Genomic DNA, 15,936 nt, shown 5'->3' on the forward strand with positions numbered 1-15,936 from the left:
TAATTAAACATATGGATATGTAATTTCACACTTGGGTTATCTGCCTGCAGGTAGCCCTCAGTCAGCCCGAATACCAGAGGCTTAGTATTTCTGCACCGGTTGCTGTCTCTTCAAGACTGACGTCAGGTCGTCAGGGGTATTAAAACAGGCAGCCGATGCCATTGCATCAGTCTTTCTTGCCGAGGAGCCCAAAGCAGAAGCAGTTTGCACAAGTACCGGTTGGACACTAGCTGAGTTTTCATTTCCAAATTGAATCATCCTTAAGTCTTCTAAAGCTAAGTACTCCATTGGGGATCCTTTTTCTTGCTCTAACCGATGTCAGAAAAAGTTAACAATTGACTCACCGTGGAAAGCAAATACCACACCGAGATTTCCATTCTTACTGTGTCACCTGTATAGGCCCAGACCACGATGTACCTCGCTGTCGGTTTTGTTCAACGCCCAAACTATTAGTCATCAGGCCCGTATTGTCGCTAAATACTTTCTCTCTCCATCTCCATATTCTAAAATGGCTTAGGTAAGCCATCCTACTACCGATCTTCAGAAAAAATGTAAGGATAAAGACAGACCGCATAGGTCAATACTGCCGACGACGCTTCCGTAAAGCTAGTCTCCAGTTCACCGGTACTAAGTGAGGTGCTTTTGCAGCCCCTGATGCCCGCTTCGATGGATTCACAGGCCACTACCAAGATCGGTTCGGAGTCCGGTATGCCATGAAACTCTTCTTTGACTATGGAACCTGCAGATGTCTCTACCTTGGATGGGTCCGGAGCCACTGTGCAGGCACCAGCTTCCGAGGAAGTGCTTTGTATTACAGATATTCAACACAAACCGACTTCTTTCACATCTTCATTTCTGTCTAAAACTACCAAGTTTCTAAGGCCTAGAGTACAAGCTGCGCCTAAAAAACCTGCAACCCAAACTCAAGCACCTGCTTCCTTGCCACAACATCAAATGCTTAAAATGGTAGAAGACCTGATTATGTTGATTGCCAAAAGAAGAAGGGGAAGGCAGCCTTCCTCTGCTAAACATAAAAGAGATCTGTCCCCCAGCAGCTTTAACTGACCAAGAGTCTGACGACTCTGAGGTTTCTGAATATGAAGACATGCCTTTATCTGCTTATGAGGATTCTGATGCAGAGGACTCCATTCCCTCTGCTTCCCCTCCAGAGGATTTTTCTTTTGGGGAAACCCTACATACTTTAAGAGAGCATTTCCACTGGGAATGCCAGGATTATCCTCAGTCCAAAAAGAGACGCAGAGAATGTTTAGATTTGACACAACACAGACCTTTAGCTATCCCTCCTATTCTGGATGTTGTGGATGATGTCTTTATGGAATCCAGTCTAACTCCAGATACTTTACCCCCTGCTCCATGGAAACCAGACAAGTACTACAGAGTCCCTGACTCTCACAAATTTCTTTTCAAAAATCATACTGCTGACCCAGAGGTCATTGCCCAGGGGCCTAAAGATATAAAAGCAACTTCAGCTAAGAATCCTACCCCTTCGGATAGGGATTCTTGAGCTTTAGACAGATGGGGTAAAAATGTATACACCTCTGCAACTCCTGCCATTAGGGCATTGAATTGCCAGTTTCACATGCTGAAATACCAGCAACATATTATGGAACTTATTAAGCAAAAATTATCTACCACTGTGCAGAAAATAAAGAATTACAGGAGCTTCTGCATTCTGCAAGCCAAGTCAACAGGCATACCTTGCAATGTGGCTTTGATACCCTAGAAGCATCTTGCAGGGCAGCAGTCACTGGTTCTGCACTGAGAAGGCATGCTTGGCTTAAGGAGCAGACCTTGCCAGACCATGTCAAATCAAAATTACTAGATGCTCGTTTGAACAAGGACAGTCTGTTTGGCACCAAAGCAGAAGAGGTTTTAAAAAGATGGAAGAAAAAGCTAAGTCTATGCAGACAGTCAAAGATTTTTTTGCAAGTGCAGCCTTCAGGATTCAATAGGCATTGCCCCTCGAAACATTGGTCCTTTCTTGCCCCCTCAAGGCCATCTCAAACTAGACTCAGTGCAAACAGCCCCCCCCAGATTACAGTCTAAGGGTATGCAGTGATCTAAGCAATGGAGTACCTCCACTTCTAAAACAGGGAGTGCTAAGCCACCCCTTTATGGAAAGAATTCACAATGACTTCTCAACTCCACTCCTCACCTCTGCCCAATTGCTCATGCCCCTAGGAGGAAAAGTTGCCCATCATGCAAAAAACTGGACCTCCATCACCAAATACCGATGGGTCATCAACATTGTATCCCAGGGGTATAAATTTTAATTCCACTCACTGCCAACCCCAAAAGGGTTCTCAGACCTGCCTCCAAACCAGTGGGCAGAGGCACAAAACCAAGTTCAATCCCTGCGCTCCATAAGGGCAATTCAACCTGTTCCTGCAGAACAGATAGGTCAAGGGTTTTACTCTAGACTTTTGCTGGTACCCAGAAAAGAGGGCACTTGGCACTCAGTCCTAGCTCTTTCCATTCTAAACACCTTCCTGGTGGTACCAAAATTCAAAATGCTCACCCTTCAGCACCTTCTCCCTATGCTGTCCAAAGATGCCTGGTTAGCCACCCTAGACCTAAAAGAAGCCTATTTGCACATCCCTATCAGGGACTCATGCAGGAAATACCTACATTTCAGGGCAGGATCTATGCATTGTTAGTTCTCTGCTCTTCCCTTTGGCTTATCCACTGCTCCCATAGTCTTCACAAAATGCCTGGCTCCAGCCATTGCTTATTGCAGACAGAGAAAGATTCAAATTTACCCTTACCTGGATGATTGCCTGATTCAGGCAGACAGTCAGGGAAAGCTATTGCAGCACCTGACATTTGTAAAGAATCTTCTATCTTCCCTGGGGTACACTATCAATGAAAAGAAATTGAAACTAGTCCCCAGTCAAAAGTTGTATTCCTGGGAGCAAGCGTGGACACAGCATCCCAGATGGCATTCCTTACTCCAGAAAAACAAGCCTATCTAACAGGCTACTTCACTCAAATGGCCAGCAAAACCCAGCTATTCACAAGGAAAATCCTGTAGGCCCTAGGGTTCATGGCCTCTTGCATCCTACTAATTCCATATGCCAGACTGCATATGAGGAAACTTCAATGGTACTTGAAAAGTCTTTGGTGCCAACATTCTCAGGACCTGGAAACTGTCATACCTATCATACATTGTATAAGGACAGAGTTTCTCTGGTGGGCAGCAGCATGCAACCACAACAAGGGACTTCCCTTTACTCAACCCCACACCGCCCAGACCCTAATCACAGATGCATAAGACTATGCCTGGGGGCACATCTGGACGACAGCTTTCAGATCCCTACTCTCACCAGGACTCTTGCTAATAAAAAAAGACACCACCACAGTTATGTGGCACATCAACAAGCAGGGGGGAACCCACTCTTACCCACTCTGCAGGCTAGCCATGGCCCTGTGGAACATGGCTTTGGACATGCATATTTATCTGCAAGCTCAATTCCTTCCAGGCAAACAAAACTTTCTGGTAGACGACTTAAGCAGAAATCTCCTAGACCCACATGAGTGGCAATTAGATCCCATCACTTTCAGCCTTCTAACCCAGAAATGGGGGACCCTGGAGGTGGACCTTTTTGCCTCCCCTACAATCACCAGGTCAGCAAATTCTGCACCAGGACACCTCACAGCAGGGCCTGGAAAGTAGATGCCCTATCCGTCCAGTGGGTAAACCTCTCAGTCTATGCATTTCCCCCTCTGCCTCTTCTCACAAGAATATTACTCAAGATAAGACAGGACAGACCAAGGGCAATCCTGATTGCCCCAGACTGGCCACGCCAGCACTGGTACCTACTACTGTGCATCCTGTCACCGGTGCCACCCTGGCACCTACCCCAGATCCCAATCCTCCTCACTCAGCAGGAGGGACAGATCTTGCATCCACAACTGCAAACCCTGAATCTTGCAGCCTGGCTTATTCCTTGAATTCTCCCCCAGTGACCAGCCTTAGCTAGCAGGTGCTGGACGTCATTCTTGAAGCCAGAAGACCCAGTACAAGGAAATATTATGCTGATAAGTGGAAAAGGTATTGTTCCTGGATTCAGTCTAAAGGAGAGGACACAACACTGCCCTCCTTACCTCTAATCCTGGATTATCTAGCAGATCTACTCCACAGAGGCCTATCCTTCTCTTCCATTAAGATCCATGCCTCTGCATCCTGGCTCATTACAACACTGAGCCACCTCTCTTCTCTCATCAAACAGTTCCTGAGAAGGGCAAACAACTTAAGGCCACCAAGGAGAGCAACCACCCTCACTTGGAACCTTAACTTTGTACTGGAAAAGCTCACGCTACCCCCTTTTGAGCTTGCAGCGTCAGCAGAGTTAAAATTCCTCTCTTGGAAAACAGCCTTGCATCTGGCCATCACTTCAGCTAGAAGAGTGTCTGAGCTACAAGCACTAATGGCTGTGGAACCTTTCATTAATTTTCATGCTGACAGGGTCTCCCTCAGGACTATCCCTTCCTTTATGCCTTAAGTGGTGTCCAGTGTGGCTGTCAACCAATCTATCAATTTGCCAACCTTCTTCCCTAATCCTCAAAATAAAGGGGAAAGGATCCTGCACTCCTTGGATGTGCACAGACAGCTCATATTCTACCTTGATAGGACTATACCTTTCAGGAAATCTGACCAGTTACTAGTCAGTTTTGCACCAGGGGCAGAGGGTAAGGCCATTTCAAAACAAGCAATTTCCAAATGGATAGCACAATGTATCCATTTCTGCTACAAACACCATGGGAAACCAACCCCTCAGGGGTCAGAACGCATTCCATGAGGGCAACTGCTACCTCTACAGCATTCCTCAGGGGAGTCACTACCAGGGACATTCTGGAAGCTGCTACCTGGAGTTCTGTTCACACTTTCACCAAGCATTACCACCTACCTATCTTTTCCAAACCCGGGGCACGTTTTGCAACAGCAGTCCTGCAGGGCATACTAGCCAGCCCCAACTCTTCTTGACTGCCTCCAGCCATTCTTCAGCTTTAGGAATCAACTCAAGTGTGATGACTGCAACAGTGAAACATGAAGAACATAGTACAATTGTGTACACTTACCATAAATGTTGATGTTCGAGTGTATTTACTGTTGCAGTCCAGGTTTCCCACCCTTCAGCCCCCTTTTCTCTTCCTCTTTCTAAGTCTATTACTCACCCCTTGCAGGACTATTGGTATTTACTTTTTACTGGTGGTGTTTTCCCACCATAACTTAGCTCCCTATTTGGGGGGCTCCTGACATTTGGGGCAAGAAAAACTGATGTAATAGTGTTGGCTGCCTGTTTTTATACCCCTGACGACCTGACATTCTTGAAGTGACAACAACTGACTCAGAAATACTAAGTCTCTGGTATTCAGGCCGACTGAGGGCTACCTGCAGGCAAATAACCCAAGTGTGACAACTGCAACAGGGAATACACTCAAACATCTACATTTATGGTAAGTGTACACAACTGTATTTTTTTGCAGTTTGACCTGGGTTTATTTTGGTCTGGTTACTGCCATTTCTATGCAGTTGTTTATATTGTTGTACAGGGCTTTTTATACACCTCTACATATGTTTCTGTGTTTTCTGGATTTAGGGGAGCTTGGAAACTAGCTATGCCATCCCTTAATATGAGGTAATTTGCCTTAGAGAAGTTCTTAAAGTTATTGGGGTGAGGTGGGGTAACTAGTTTTACCTTTATTTGAAGGGTGACTGCTTTGTGATCTGATCTTACCAGTGTGAATATCACAGCAGCACTCTCCCATATTTGTGAGTACCAGGCCTAGGAAAATTGTTCTTCTAGTGGGAGTACAGACTTGCTGCTAAAGAGAATTTGCATTTGCAAAGTTAAGAGATCTTTGTGCCTACATGTTAGTAGTTGTGTATGCCTCCCAGTTAATGGAGGGTAGTTAAAATCACCTATGTGTATGGTACTGGGCTGGCAAGTACAAATATACTCTGTCATTGTCCATGTTGGTGTGAATGACCTGAGACGTACCTCCCTGGACTACATGAAAAGAGACATGGAGGAGCTCTCTGATCTTGTAGCCCAGGCCGGTATGTCCCTAGCCCTGAGTAGCATCCTGCCATCACCCAGAATGACACCACAGTACAAGGACAAAATGATTGACTTTAACAATTGGCTAAGCTTCTGGTGTCATTCTAAGGAAATCTAGTATCTGTCTGCCTGGGATGACATGATCGACAGACCACGCTGCTTTGCCAGAGATGGTCTGCACCTGTCGCCCTTGGGATTCCGGATACTGGCAAAACCTCTTGCCACCCCTATAGTGCCTTTTTTAGGCAAGGTTCAAATGACAAATTCACCACCGTAACAGGTACAAGCAAGCAAAATCTGAGGGTAATGCTACTCAATGCTAGAAGTCTAAACCTCAAAATGCACTCACTCTAGGCACTCCTTAAAATGGAGAACATTGACATCTGTGCAGTGACAGAGACCTGGTTCAAAGCTCCACAGAGCACCCCTGCATTACCAGGCTATAATTCATACCACACCTTTCGGCCACCAAACCCGGACCGAAACACTAAAGGTGGAGGCGTGTCCATATTCATTAAAGATATCCACACCTCCAAGCTAGTTGCTCAGCATAATGCATCCGAGATTATCCAAGTTCAACTAACTATGAGCAAAACTGCAATCCAGATTGTAGCTTGCTACAGACCCCCCACCATGCCTCAGGATTCCCACTCCTCTTTTCTTGATACACTGGAAAATATTAAGGTACAACCCAACACTCTAATAATGGGTGATTTCAACTACCCTACCATTAACCTGGTGGTCTTTTGCCATAAACAAACTCTACAACAGAAGAAAGAAACTGTTGCAAAAAAAGAGTAAAATCCCACGATTGGAGGAACTCCCTAGTCAGCCTCAGTAAAAAGCTGAGATCCCGCATAAAATCCTCCAAAGCTAGTTATGAAAACAAAATTGCCACTGATTCTAAAGACAACCACAAAGCATTCTATAGCTATGTCAAAAATCTCAATGGCAACACTCAGATCTGCTCTGAGTTACAGCATAATGACACTAAATATACAGAACCAACTGATATTGCCAACATCCTGGCAGATAGGTTCAGTGCTAACTTTACCCCCCTCTCAACCCCTAAAGGGCCCATCTTTATACCGGAAGAATGCAAAGTTCCTGTAATCATGGCTGCACAGGTAAAAACTTCACTCTCCAAAGCCAAGAACACAGCATCCATGGAACCTGACAACATCCCAGGCTGCCTTCTACATGAACTACAGAATGAACTGGCACCCCACCTAAGTACCATCCATGTTCAATCATAGCCTCACCTCAGGCTTTGTGCCCATTGAATGGCGCACTGCAACAGTTATCCCACTCCACAAAGGGGGGTCCACAACAGACCCCGGGAACTACCACCCCATTAGCCTGACAAGCCTTGTCTACAAGGCCATGGAACGTATCATCATGGAACTCATAAACAAAGACATTGGAGATCTCCAAACCCTGGACCCCACACAGTTTGGGTTTGTAAAAGGCAGATCATGTCTCCTAAACCTGATAGACTTCTTTGAAGTAGTCACCAAAGCCATAGATGAGGGTAAGGTGGTTCACACAGCCTATCTAGATCTCGCAAAGGCGTTCAACACCATCCCCCACTCTGGAATTATAGATATACTCACTAAACTAGGTATAAATCCCTATGTCACAAGATGGGTTGCCAACTGGCTTACTGAAAGAACCCACACTGTGAAAATAGCAGACTCCAAATCAGACTTCAGACCAGTGACAAGTGGAGTACCACAGGGTTCAGTCCTGGGTCCTCTCCTGTTTGGTATCTACTTCTCTGAAGTACAGGCTAATACAGAAAGTCTTTGGCTAACTAAATTTGCAGATGACTGCAAACTAGGAGCCATAATTGAAACTCCTAACGATGTGGACATCCTACAACAGGGCCTCACTGAGACAGATGCCAGGTGTCAAAGACATGGTCTCAAGCTCAATGCCAAAAAGTGCATTGTCATCCCCTTTGGTAAAAATTGTCTACCCATGAACTACCACATAGGCGGTAGTCTACTTAACACTGAAAGTGTGATAAGAGACCTTGGGACACAGGTGGACAGTAGTCTCTCCTTTGATAATCACATCGCCAAAGTGGTCAGGAAATCCTTCTACATGGCACACCTCAAAACAAAAGGTTTCTCATCCAGAAAAAAAGAGGTCATTGTTCCCCTCTACTCATCACTCATTAGACCCATTATAGAGTACAATGCCCCTTTTAGTATGTACCTCACAAGACATCTACAACAACTGGAAAGGCCACAAAAATACCTCACAAAGAGGATTACTGGCCTCAAACAGATGCCTTACGCAGACCGTCTCAAAAAACTCCAGCTTTACTCCGTCGCATATCGCCTACTCAGAGGCGATCTCTGCCTAACATACAAAGCTATGTCAAACCCAGAGCTGTTGGACATGCTCCACTTAAAGAAATCCCAATCCCTCTGAGCTACACGTTCTAGGGACCTAAACCTTGTTACCACAATAAACAGAACATGCTGGAGGGATAGATTCCTGTCCCAGAGACTTCCCATACTCTGGAACAGACTACCTATCTATGTCAAACAGAGCTCCTCATTAGCACTCTTCTAGAAAAATCTTGATGATTGGATGGGTAATAGGAAATTCATCCCGGGGATCACTTCTGTGGTTCTGCTTGACAGGGGCACAGGAAAATAATTTTCTTGGGTGGCGAAAGCCAGGGTACATTTTTGGCTAGGCTTGTATAGGCCCTAGGGCCAATAGCCTAGTACCTACCTATGAACCTATGGTGAGCTGGTTCATGGTGGGGGACCTGTAACTAGCAAGAATTTAGTAATGGAGTTTTCCCATGGGTAGGTGGACATGGAGTAGCTCAAGCCTTGAGGTGTGCTTATCTTTTATGTAGACAGATACGCCTCCACCTTTTCCTGTTTCATGTGCAGTGGGTGGTCGCAACATATGAAGGTGCTTTCTGTGGCTTTGAACCTTGTTTCAGTAACTGCACAGACATCAGCAAGAGCTTCTAGGGAGTGCATTTTATTGTTGAGATTCCTTTTTATATAGATACTCCTTTTAATATAGGTATCTGTGCATGATTGTAACCATTTGCAAGTTTCTTTGAGCTTTTTGCATACTTATTGTGTAGTAACAGCTTGGCTTAATACTGGGCATTTGCCATAAGCGCATTTTCCCTGAAGGGTTTCTAAATCAAAAAACTGAACCGAGCTGGCAGCATTGGAACTATATAGGAGTCTCACTTCACCTGCTGTTATAAGCCTGTGCAGGTGAGAAACCAGCCTTAGCTTTTGCAAGGAAGATGAACAGCTTGAAAAATATGTCAGAGCTGAGGGAAACAGAAGGCTTGTAAACCTAAATGTTATGATGTTATACCTGACCTTGCCTCTAATATTTGCTGTTATGGTAGGTATGTTACACAAATGTAATATGCAGACCCATTAGTGCAAGAAAACCAAAGCTTGCATTGCTAATGACTGTAATTGGTTCTGTGAGCTCTTGTAATCTGTCATACAGTGGATATAAAGTGTACACACCCCTGTTAAAATGTCAGGTTTTTGTGATATAAAAGTGAGACCACAGTAAATTTCAAAAATTTTCCCACCTTTATTGTGACCTATAACCTGTACAATTCATTTGAAAAACATATCTGTTAGGGGAAAAAATATAAAAAATAAAAAACGGACAATAAGCTGGTTGCATAAGCATTCACACCCTTAAACTAATACTTTGTTGAAGAACCTTTTGATTTAATTACAGCATTCAGTCTTCTTGGGTACACACCTGACATCAATTAAAGAGACTCCGATTAACACCAAATAAACTTCAGCTGTCTTAGTAGGATTTTCCTGACATTTGCTCAGTTGTCTGCTATAGCAAAAGCCATGGTTCGCAGAGAGCTTACAAAGCATCAAAGGAATCTCATTGTTTAAAGGTATCAGTCAGGAGAAGGGTACAAAAAATTTTCACAGCATTGGCTATTCCGTGGTAGTGCAATGGTAGCATTGTCGCCTCACAGTAAGATGTTGTCCGGTTCGATTCTCAGCTAGCGCGTCTTCTGCGTGGAGACATGTGTGAATGGGCGTACCTTCCTTGAAGGTTGTGCATCAGGGCTGGTAATTCGGCATGTAAAAATCAACTACCAATCATTAGCAGACCGGAGTTCCGCTGTGGCGACCCCTAACCGGGAAAAGCCGAAAAACACAAACAAAATTGGCTATACCATGGAACATAGTGAAGACAGTCATCAAAAAGTGGAGAAAATATGGGACAACAGTGACGTTGCAAAGAACTGGACGTACCTCCAAAATTTATGAAAAGACATGATGAAAACTGGTCAGGGAGGCTGCTAAAAGACCTGCAGCAAAACTGAAGGAGCTGCAGTAATTTCTGGCAAGTACTGTTTGTGTAATACATGTGACAACAATCTCCCATATTCTCCATATGTCTGGACTATGGGGTAGGGTTGCAAGACGGAACCCTTTTCTTACACAGAAAAAACATTCAGGCCCAGCTAAAATTAGCAAAACAATACAAGTCTCCCAAAAGCATGTGGGAAAATGTGTTATGGTCTGATGAGACCAAGGTTGAACTTTTTGGCCACAATTCTAAAAGGTACATTTGGCACAAAAACAACACTTCGCATCACCAAAAGAACACCATCCCCACAGTGAAGCATGATAGTAGCAGTATCATGCTTTGGGGGTGATTTTCTTCAACTGGAACTGGGGCTTTAGTCAAGGTGGAGGGAATTATGAATAGTTCCAAATACCAGTCACTTTTGGCCCAAAACCTTCAGAGGTCTGCTAGAAAGATGAAGATGAAGAGGAATTTCACCTTTCAACATGATGACCTCAAGCATACATCCAAATCAACAAAAGAATGGCTTCACCAGAAGAAAATTAAAGTTTTGGAATGGCCCAGCCAGAGCCCAGACCTAAATCCAATAGAAAATCTGTGGGGTGACCTGAAGAGGGCCGGGCACAAGAGATGCCCTCACAATCTGACAGATTTGGAGTGTTTTTGCAAGGAAGAGTGAGCAAATATTGCCAAGTCAAGATGTGCCATGCTGATAGACTCCTACCCAAGAAGACCGAATGCTGTAATTAAATCAAAAGGTGCTTCTACGAAGTATTAGTTTAAGGGTGTGCACACTTATGCAACCAGCTTATTATACATTTTTTTATTTTTTTTATATTTTTTCCCCTAAAAGATTTGTTTGTTTTTCAATTGAATTGTACAGGCTATAGGTCACATTAAAGGTGGGAAAAGTTTTGAAATGATTTATTGTAGTCTCATTTTTTTATATCACAAAAACCTGGCATTTTAACAGGAGTGTGTACACTTTTTATATCCACTGTATATTCATTGAGTTTGCTCATGTCAAACAGCCTTTAGAGAGGAATGGAGATTAGGATTCGTGTGTTTGTCTTTAAAAGGAAGTCACTTTTTCTTAAAACTGGCAAATGCAATCTTTTTTTTTTCAAACACCTTTACTGAATTACCACTTGTGACATAGGCAAATTTACATTCATATAAAAGTAATAAAACTATATTAATGACATAGGCAAGTTTACATTCATATAAAAGTAATCAAACTATATTAACATAACAGACATTATACTTCACATATATTGCTATATATCATAATAACCTGAGCAGTATTACATAAATTATTCAATTCCTGTATTTTTTAAACAAGAAACATATTTATTAAACCATCACTTACTATATAGACACTCATACATTTATATAAATGAAAACAAACCACACCGACACAATCCTAGTTGCAAGAACTTTACATCACAAACCATACTGACACACTCCCAGTTGCAAATATTATATTTCACTTACAATCTACCCAATTTTTCTCACTCGGACATTACACAGCTCACTTAAGTCCTGCCACCTTTTAAACCTCATTCTTCCCTTGTATGTATTGTTACCACAATTCCCATTTTCCTATGCAGGTTGCTCCTACCTCTTTCTAAAGATATCGAGTCATATTCAATCTGTTACTACATTCACTACTTCCAGTATAGCTGGTTTAGATTTTGATTTCCATTTTCTAGTAATTGCTTTTTGGCAGCCACCATTATTAGACACAGCAAGGCCTAACCATGTCAAGCAATTCCGATTCTGTATCATAGCTCAAAAAAATCATCTCCCTCTTCAGACCAATCGGCCCACCCAGCATCTCCAGCAGTACATCCCGCAGGGAATCCCTAAAGTCTGCCAACTCACTGCACTCCCAGAAAATGTGTTCCCAGTTACCTCTTGCTTCCCCTTCACACCTCCAACATTTGCTGTCTGTCTGGGAATAAATTCTCTGGAGTCTACACAGGGTATAAAAATACCTATTTAAACATTTCCAGGCAAAAATCGTAAATCTTCTAGATCTTTTTGGATATTTTGGAGACATAAATATATCCTCCCATTGATGTCCTTCTATTCTCATTTTGCAGTATTCATAACAGTAGGGAGGTCGCTGCCTGCAGCACCAGACATCCGGCCAGTATACCAAAGTCTTTGGATAAGGGGTACGTGCAACTTTGCATGTTAGAGGCATAAACTGACATTGGCTGTATATGTGACATCTGCACATACCCAATTCAGAACTTCTCTGCCGCAGTGATCTACAGACTTCCGATCGCCAGCTCGTGAAATCTGGTTGTTCAATTGCATTCGGCTGTCTGCATTTCAAGTTAAGTATACTTTGGGACTTTTGATTATACCTTTTTTCTTGTATTCCAGATGCATATATCAGCTAGGAAGGGAAATTGTGCTTGTGGAAGACAGATTCTACAAAAGGACATGTACGACAAGTGTTTGTTTTGCTTAGGGGCAGGCCATGACTACAAATCTTGTGAAATCTGCCTGTCCTTAGTCCCCAAAACGTTGAGAAGTTGTCTGACTGCTTTAAATATATATTTAGAGAATCAAAGGCTCTGACATTTGGCATTAGGTATGCAGGGTGAGGTAGGTACCTCTGAGGAGCCACCTTGGAAGAAGTCCAAAAAATTTAGGCCTGCTGACTATGCTGCACCGCAGGAGCCTGGTGAGAATTTCGAGGCGGATGATAGCCCAGGGTCCCATCTGACGTCGGTTTTACTGCTGGAACTGGGAACCATGGTGGAAGCCGGTTCAGTGGAAATCCAGAGTCCACTGAGGTTGATGTTCTTCGTGTTTCACTGTTGCAGTCATTACACTTGGGTTATTCTGCCAGGGGTAGCCCTCAGTTGGCCCGAATACCAGAGGCTTAGTATTTCTGCATCGGTTGCTGTTGCTCCAGGTCTGACGTCAAATCGTTAGTGGTATAAAATCAGGCAGCCGATGCCATTACATCAGTCTTTCTTGCTGAAGAGCCCGAAGCAAAAGCAGTTTGTACTAGTGCTGGTCGGCCACTACCCGAGTTTGTCTTTTCCAAAATTGAAGCTGAAGTCTTCTAAAGTTATGTACCCCATTGGGTATCCTTTTTTCTTGCTCTAACCGATGTCAGAAAAGGTTAACAATTGTCTTGCCTGTGGAAAGCAAATACCACAACAAGATTTCCGTTCTTACTGCATCACCTGTTTAGGCCCAGACCACGACGTCCCTCACTGCTGGTTTTGTGCTTTGTTCAACACCAGAACTCTGTGTTGGGCCCTTGTCATAGCTAAATACTTTCCCTCTAGATCTCCATATTCCAAAATGGCTTTGGTAAGCCATCCAACTACCGATCTTCTGAAAAAACATAAGGATAAAGACAGAGACAGACTGCAGAGGTCCAAAACTGCCGACGATGCTTCCGTTAAGCTAGTTGCCAGTTCGCTGGTACTCAGTGAGATGCTTTTGCAGTCCCTGATGCCCACTTCTATGGATTCGCAGGCCGCTACCAAGACCCGTTTGGAGAACGGTATGCCACAAGACTCTTCTGCCACAGGACTAAGGATCCTGTGGATGTCTCTACCTTGGATGGGTCCAGAGCTGCTGAGCAAGCACTGGCTTCCGAGGAAGTTCTTCAGCACAAACCGACAACTTCTTTCGCATCTTCAGTTCTTTCTAAAACTACCAAGTTTTTAAGGCCCAGGGTACGAACTACGCCTAAAAAAACGAAGACCCAAACTCAAGCACCTGCTTCCATGCCTCAATCTCAAATGCTTAAAATGGTGGAAGACCTTATCATACTTATTAGGGGAAGCCATTCTACCCCTTCTAAAAGAAAAAGAGACTTGTCCCCAGCAGCTTTATCTGACCAGGAATTCGACGACTCTGAGGTTTCAGAATATGAAGACATGCCCTTGTCTGCTTAAGAGGATTCAGATGCAGTGGAATCCATTTCCTCTGCCTCTCCTCCCGAGGATTTTTCTTTTGATGAAACCCTACATACTTTGAGAGAATATTTCCATTGGGAATGTCAGGATTATCCTAAGTCCAAAAAGAGACTCAGGACATTTTTAGATTTACCACAGCACAGACACTTAGCTATTCTTCCTGTCCTGGATGTTGTAGATGATGTTTTCATGGAATCTAGTTTAACTCCTGACACCCTACCAGCTGCTCCCAGGAAACCTGACAGGTATTACAGAGTCCCTGACTCTTACAAATTTCTTTTCAAAAATCCTACTGAAGACCCAGAGGTCATCTCCCAGGAACCTAATGGAATAAAAGCAACCGTAGCCAAGAATCCCACCCCTTCAGACTGGGATTCCAGAGCTTTAGACAGATGGGGTAAAAAAGTGTACACCTCTGCAACTCTTGCCATTAGAGCACTAAATTGTCAGTTCCACATGTTGAAATACTAGCAACATACAATGGAACTCCTTAAACAAAAATATCTACTTTTCTTGCTTGTGCAGAAAATAAAGAATTACAGGAACTTATGCATTCTGCAAACCAAGTTACTAAGCACACCTTGCAATGTGGCTTTGGTGCCCTAGAAGCATCCTGGAGGGCAGCAGTCACAGGTTCTGTACTTAGAAGGCATGCTTGGCTTAAGGAACAGACCTTGCCAGACCATGTCAAATCAAACTATTGGACGCACCATTGTTCAAAGACAATGTGTTTGGCACCAAGGCAGAAGAGGTCTTAAAAAAGATGGAAGAAAAAGCTAAATCTATGCAGACAGTTAACGACTTCTTGCAAGTCCAGCCTCCGAGGTTCAGTAGGCATTGCCCCTCCAAGCAGTGGTCCTTTCCAGCACCCAAAAAGGCCAGCTCACACAAGACCCAGGGGAAGCAGACCCCCCCCCCCATACAGCAGTTCCAGGGAATGCAGAGATCTAAGCACTCCACTTCAAAAACAGGGAGTGCTAAGCTACATCCTTATGGAAAGAACTCACAATGACTTTGCAACTCCACCCTTACCTCTGCCCACCTGCTTGTGCCCCTAGGAGGAAAACTCTCCTCTCATGCAAAAAACTGGACTTCCATCACCAATGGCCGATGGGTCCTCAACATAGTGTCCCAGGAATACAAATTTTATTTCCACACACTGCCAACCCTAAAAGGGTTCCCAGATCTTCCCAAACTACTGGGTAGAGGCACAAAATCAAGTCCATTTCCTGCTCTCCTTGAGGGCAATACAGCCTGTTCCTGCAGGCCAGATAGGCCAAGGTTTCTATTCCAGGCTTTTCCTGGTACCCAGAAAAGAGAGCACCTGGCACCCAATCCTCAATCCATCAATTCTAAACACTTTCCTGGTGATACCAAAATTCAAAATGCTCACCCTCCAGCAGCTTCTTCCTATGCTATCCAAGGATGCTTGGTTAGCCACCCTAGACCTAAAAGAGGCCTATGTACACATCCCAATAAGGGATTCTTGCAGAAAATATCTACATTTCAGGGCAGGATATATGCACTTTCAGTTTCTGCGCTTCCCTTTGGCT

This window comes from Protopterus annectens, chromosome 1.part1 (genome assembly GCF_019279795.1).
Source record: "Protopterus annectens isolate FY-2018-M chromosome 1.part1, PAN1.0, whole genome shotgun sequence".
In the NCBI taxonomy this organism is placed as follows: Eukaryota; Metazoa; Chordata; order Ceratodontiformes; family Protopteridae; genus Protopterus; species Protopterus annectens.